Source organism: Eptesicus fuscus, chromosome 17 (assembly GCF_027574615.1).
Source record: "Eptesicus fuscus isolate TK198812 chromosome 17, DD_ASM_mEF_20220401, whole genome shotgun sequence".
Lineage (NCBI taxonomy): Eukaryota > Metazoa > Chordata > Mammalia > Chiroptera > Vespertilionidae > Eptesicus > Eptesicus fuscus.
Window position 1 is genome coordinate 19,081,593 of NC_072489.1, and position 6,000 is coordinate 19,087,592.

General features: G+C 60.8%; 1 protein-coding gene across 1 annotated transcript in view; it reads right to left on the reverse strand.

Annotated features, from left to right (window-relative positions):
• The window catches only part of PALD1 (phosphatase domain containing paladin 1), a 65,531-nt gene extending 60,014 nt beyond the window's left edge, over positions 1-5,517 (reverse strand). The window contains exon 1 of the mRNA XM_028151393.2: positions 5,398-5,517. The gene's annotated coding sequence lies outside the window, so the exon portion shown is untranslated. The remainder of the gene's footprint in view (positions 1-5,397) is intronic.
• Between the last annotated feature and the right edge of the window lie 483 nt (positions 5,518-6,000).

Sequence of the window (6,000 nt, forward strand, 5' to 3'; positions counted from 1 at the left end):
CGTAGCTGCTCCCGGAGAGTGACGAGGGGCCCCCGGAGGAAGGCCTCAGTAACCACCGGGCAGCAGTGGAAGGGGACACATCCACCAGCCCCTTTGTGACCAGCAGGAGAGGGGTTAACTCTTTCATGGGGTCTACAATTCCAGGAAGAGGAAAAGGGGAGGAGAAATTCCCTCGGTGCTGGTGCTTTCTAAACAGAATCTTCAAAACCACCTGCAGAGAGGCAGGCCCTGGGCTCAGAGGCTGCAGAGGCTGGCAGGGTCCAAGGTCATCTGAGGGCACCCTCCTCTCTCCCCTCGCGTTGGCCCAGCCTCATGGGCTTCTCATGGGCGAGGGCAGGAAGCCCAGCAGTGGGCCCACAGCCCTCCCAGCACCACACCCTCCCTCCTCCCGGAATTTCCCAAAGCCCTAGCTCCCTGGGAACCCGCAGGGTCATCGGCGACACACCCAATTCCCAGATGCTCCCCACTGCCTGCCATGCGCATGTAGGTAACCCCAGATGACCCATGTCTCTCTCATGGAGTACCCCAGACCAAACAGGGGTAGCCTCTCGTGGCTATAATGGTTGCAGAAGATATATACAAACAATTTCTGAAGTCCAGAGATTCCACTATTAGACATTCACCCCTTAGGAAAGGCTCAGGAGTTTTCAAAGGCTTCAGTTTATTGAAAGGAAGGGGAGGAGGATTTATTAACCCATGGGTGTCTGGACTAAGAGCAAAAATACACATGTTGATCTTGGGGCAGGAGCAGTCTGAAGCCCCAGCTCAAAAATGAGGGGCCCCAGGGAGGGCTGACAGCATTTATAAGAAGTTAGGGGAGTCTCTGGAGAAGGGGAAACAGAGACTGTGATTCCTAAAAGGAAAGGGGGGAGAATTCTGATGGACCTCCAGCCCGTGTCCTAACAGGGAAACCAGGACTGCCTCAGAGCCCAGAGTGGGAGGGACAGAAGGCCCCAACCTGCAGGGTCTTTCCTCAGAGGCCAGGGGTGCTGGGGGTAGAACCCTCCCCAGAGTCACGGATCTGTCCATGTCCCCTGTGCACACCAAGCTCGTCACACCTTTGCCGGGGCTGCTCTTTCTGCTTAGGAAGCCTTCCCTCTCACTTGCAAACTTCTGGCCATCCTTCAAAGCCCCCCTGAAGCATCACCCTGCCCCCACACAAGCCATTCCCTGCCTCCAGCTCCACGCACAGCCAGCACAGACCCTGTGAAGGAACCCGGTGGGTATAGTATCATGTATGTACGTACGTGCCTCTCTTACCGGGCAGAGGCTGACTCTCCCTCACCTCACCTCGTACTGAACCCCCAGCCAGAAACCCAAATTAAGAGGCATCCCGGTGCCTCCCCACCATGAGGCACCAAGCCAGCACCCTGGCCTCTGGCCTCACAGTTCTCTCCCTCCGCTGAGTGGTAACAGAAGCACCGAAAGTTTACTGAGCATTTACTATGAGCCACATGCTACCACCATGCACTACCTCCTTTCATCCTAGAGACCTTTATAACAGTCATTATCATTAATCCTGTTACACAAGAGAATCAGGCACAGAGAGGTTAAGTGAGTTGCCCAGGGGCACACAGCTAGTGAAGGAAAGAGCAGAAATCTGGTGTGGTTCCAGACCCACTGGGGAGGCAGCAAGATGCTCAGCGGGGACAGCTGTCAGGACAAGTTCTGAGTGGAAGGGTAACCTCTCCTCAGGCAGTGCCACCCCCCTCCCTCCCAACCGAGCCTGCCGCTTCCAGGCCCATCCCCACTCTGAGTGCCAGTTACAGGAAACATAAAAGGCCCATCTGCAAGTTCCTTGGCCCCGGACCAGGGAGGTGCGCGGCTGCCCGCTGGGAGGCAGAGCCATGATTTGGGGCTATTCTTAGCAAACCACTGGCTCCCCTCCCAGAGGCCCAGAAGGCGGCAGGCCCTGTCTGCCGTTTCCGGCCCGGGTTGGAGGTCCCGCAGAGCTAAGGCGTGGCTGGTGGGCAGGGGTGAGGACAAAGCCCTCCAGCTTCCAAACAAGTGGTGCCTGCACGCCCAGCCTTCCCAGGGGCAGGCACCTGGCTGCCGGAGCAGCTCTGCAGTCCCGGCCCAGGCTCACCATCGAAGCTCCACTGACCGAGACTCGGTGCCAGACCCTGGACCACATGCGTTCCACAGACTGTCTGCCAGTTAACCCTCACAACACCCCCAAGGGCTGGGGTCACTGGCCCCATCGTTTATATGAGGAGTTTCATTTTAAGTTAGTTATTTAAAACATTAAGTAATTTGCCCAGGGTCATACAGCGAGTTAATGTCAAGCTGTATCTAGACTCTGGGCTGGCTCCCAGCCTCCAGGGTGGGCAGAGAGAGGTGCCTGTAGCCAGAAGGCAGGAGGCCCCCTTCCCTGCCCAAGCCCAGGGAGGGGCAGTCCACACGGGAGAACAATGGTTTCATCAAGGACCCCACAGCATGGCTACACTCTCTCCCTACAGGGATGGTCCCTTCCATGTCAGACACCCTCAGGCTTGGGCTCTGAAGGAGAGTCCCCAGCCAGATCCCCCCCCCCCCCCCGCCACCCCCACCCCGACCCAGGACACAGCCTCTCTTCTGGAGACTCGGGAAAGATGAGACTCAAAGGTTCAGGGAGGCCCTGCTCCTGCTTAAGGTATGCACCCCGCCCTGTTACTAGGGCGTGAGGAGGTCAAATGATTCTCACAGCCAAACAGAGAACACTGAGCCCTCTGGGGTCTTCAAACCCGAGTGGGGGGCTAAAAATGAAGCCACCCCACAAAGCACCTGCACCATCACCCCAAGCAGGACCAGCTCCGAGCACTGCTGCCACATGGGGTCATGGGAGAACTGAGCGTCACCCACCTCAGACTGCATCTCAGTACCCACCTCTGAGGTGTCCTGGCCTCTGCTGTCAGGTGACTCAGCAGGTACAGGTGTCTGTCTCCCCGGGGAGCCCACAGCCACCTCCATGTCTCCCCGGGGTACTCAAGCCACTTCTATGTGGCTTCACCCATGTCTTGTACCCATGAGTGTCAGCTCACATCCATGTTGGTAGCCCAAATGTCTGCGCACTTACACATCTGCCTCCTGTGTGTGTGTGGGGGGGGGGTGCAAATCCCCGTGAAGGAGCAGATCTGTCTATGTATCTGTCTATGTAGCATCTGTGGCCCATGTTTCTGTGTTCACACTGTCTGCCCCTATACACGACTTGCCCACCTCCATTGTCTTCCTGTCTGTCTTCATGTCTCTATCCAGTGTCTGTCTGCCCACGCACGACAAACCTGAGTACACATACATCTCTGCTCCCCACCTGCGCCCGGGTGACCCTGCGTGTGCCACCTGTTCGGAGTGGGTGGGCATGTTCGCCCCAGTGCTCAGGGTGCTGGCCAAGGCTGCGGGGTGAGCTCAGCAACTCCCACGCCTACAACAGCGCCCAAGGCTGCGGGTACAAGCACACTGCCACCTCCGCAAAGTCTTCCAGAAAAGCAGAAACGTGCCAGGGATGTTGGGGGAGGGCAGAGCCCCAGACACAACAGAACCTCAGACGTGAAGTCAGCGCTGCCCCGGGTACCCCCCACCTCAAGCCAGCCCTGCCCAACCCACCCACCTCCAACACCCCAACCCCAACCCCAACACCCATGGCCAGTGAATGGAGAGTGGCTGTCTGCACTCACAGGAAACAGTGTCTGGTTCAGGGCCTCCTCCAGCCGCCCAACCTCATCCCCAGCCCCCAGCAATAGAGGCCCTTAAGAAAGGAAGTGAGGACTTCCTCCCGGCTGGCCTCTGAACCGCCAATAAGGCTGGATCTGCACCCCAAACCTCAAAGGTCCCAGGGCAGCTGGGAGAGTCCGGTGCTCAGCCTGACCCCAGAAGTACAAAGCGTTTCTTCAGAAATCTACCAGCAGGAAAAAAAGGTAGAGGGATGGAGGATCATCTGAAGGAGAATTCCTGAGCCCTCCTGCTGCCCCCTGTCCCTGGGGTGGTGAGAGGGCCTCATTACCAGCAGGTACGTAGGAAGGATGGGTATGGAGCCAGAATGTTTTAAGCATACTTGCACGATTGCAAGAGAACTGGATCCCAGCCCCCTTCCCTCACCCCCGCCCCCCAAAGCAGCCTATGTCACTCATTTAGCCGTGAATCGTGTGTAGCCTCTTGGCACTCACACTATTATTACTCGTCCAGGACTGATCAGCAAACTGTGGTTTATGTCTCATCTTCCCCAATGGGGCTGAGCCACCAGAGGACACAGCCCTCCAACTCCTCCCACACAGCCGTCCTCCCAGGCAGAGCCCGGTGCCTGGCTGTTTAAGGGGCACCTGGTCGCTGGGTCAGGATGCTCTGCATAAAAGCCAGGGGGCTCGCCCTTGGGCCGCTGCTTGGGAAGGTAAAGAACCCCAGAAGCTGGAGGAAAGCAGGAAGCTTTCTTCCACCTCTGACTCCCCGTGACGCAGACCGTGTCCCAGCCATCCCCGCCACTTTTAAAGGAGGCAGCAGGTCTCCCCCACACCATCCTCTGCCTCTTCAGGAAAAGCCTCCAAGATGAAAGGGTGGCTCTCCTGGGAGACCCAGGCTGGCAGAGGGCGAGGGCCAGAGTGGCTCAGATTCGAAGCTTGTGCCCACTGGTACCTCTGGGCTCTCCCCCTTCCCCAGGCCTCGAGCCCCCAACAGATGAGCCCCGGTGACCCCAAGTGTGGATCATGAGACAGCTTCCCTCCCCGCCACTCCACTCCGCGGGAAGCCCGGCTCTAGCGGGGAGGGTGGAGGTGTTGCCAGACCCCGTCTAACCGGGAGCGAGGAAAACCTCGGGAGAGAGCATGGCCCGGAGCGCGACCAACAGACGACCCGGAATCTACTCACAGTTCCGTACGCGGCGTCCCGCTCCCCTCCCAGGCTCCAATCCCGTGCGAGTGTGGGTGGGGGCCCATCTCCCGGAGCCCAGAGAGGCCGAGCTCCCGGGGATGGGGAGTGGGTGGTCGGAGCAGCCCGGGGGCGCGAACGGAGGAAGGGGAACCCGGATCTGCCCTCTACCCTCGCCCGCGTCGGTACCTGCCAGCCTGCGGTGGGCGCGCTGCGCCGGGACTGCGGGCGCCGAGTCGGGCAGCGGCGGGGCGAGCCCGGCGCGGGCTCCGGCTCGCTCCTCCCAACTTCCCCAGCCCATCCGTGGGCAGCGGCGGCTCCGGAGGCGGGCAGGCCGGGCGCGACAAGGGGAGGTCCCCAGAGCTGGAGCCCGCGCTCGCCGCGGTGGGAGCAGCGCGACCCAACCCCGGCGCTTCGCCGTGGTCCCCGCGCCCCGCGCCACCACGCAGAGGGGCGGCCGGACTAGGCCGCCAATCACCGCTCCCGCCGCCCCCCGACCAGCCCGAGCCCCGGCCCCAGCCGACAAGGGGGCGGGGGGCTCGGATTTAAAGACACACTCACCCGAGCCACGTCCGGATCGGCGTCCAGAGCGCGGCTCCTGGCCGGGAGGGGACGGCTGGCCCCACCTTCCCGGCCCCGCTTCCTCCTTCCGCCCTCCCACCCAGCACGGGAGGAAAGTTTGGGGCGGGGGAGACCGCCTGGGAAGCCAGTTCCTCTTCCCGAGTCATTAATTCGGTTCGTTCTGGAAGATACCCAAACCCGACATCCAGCCTCTGGGCTGGAGAGAGAAGCAAGTGCTGCGGACGCCACACCCCCTCCCGGGCTCCAGCTCCCCGGCCGGGCTTCCCTCGCCCCTCTCAGCCTTTCCAAGCCAGGAGGGCTTACTGTGCTGTGCAACCCGATCGAGGCGGGTGCCCTCTCTGGGCCTCAGCCACTCCATGTATCTGTGGGCGAGCCCTTACCGAGCAGACTGTCCGCTCCCTAGTGGGTCCCTAGTGGGTTTCTCCCTAACCCTGGAAACCCAGTGAAACGCACCCCTCGGCCCCCGGAGGCGAAAAGGGAAGACCTGGCAAGAAACTTGGGAGGGAAGGGGGTCCCTCTGACCCCACCCCTGGGCTCCGGTCGGTGGCACGCACAATCCCCGCCCCCCAGGGGAGCTTGCGC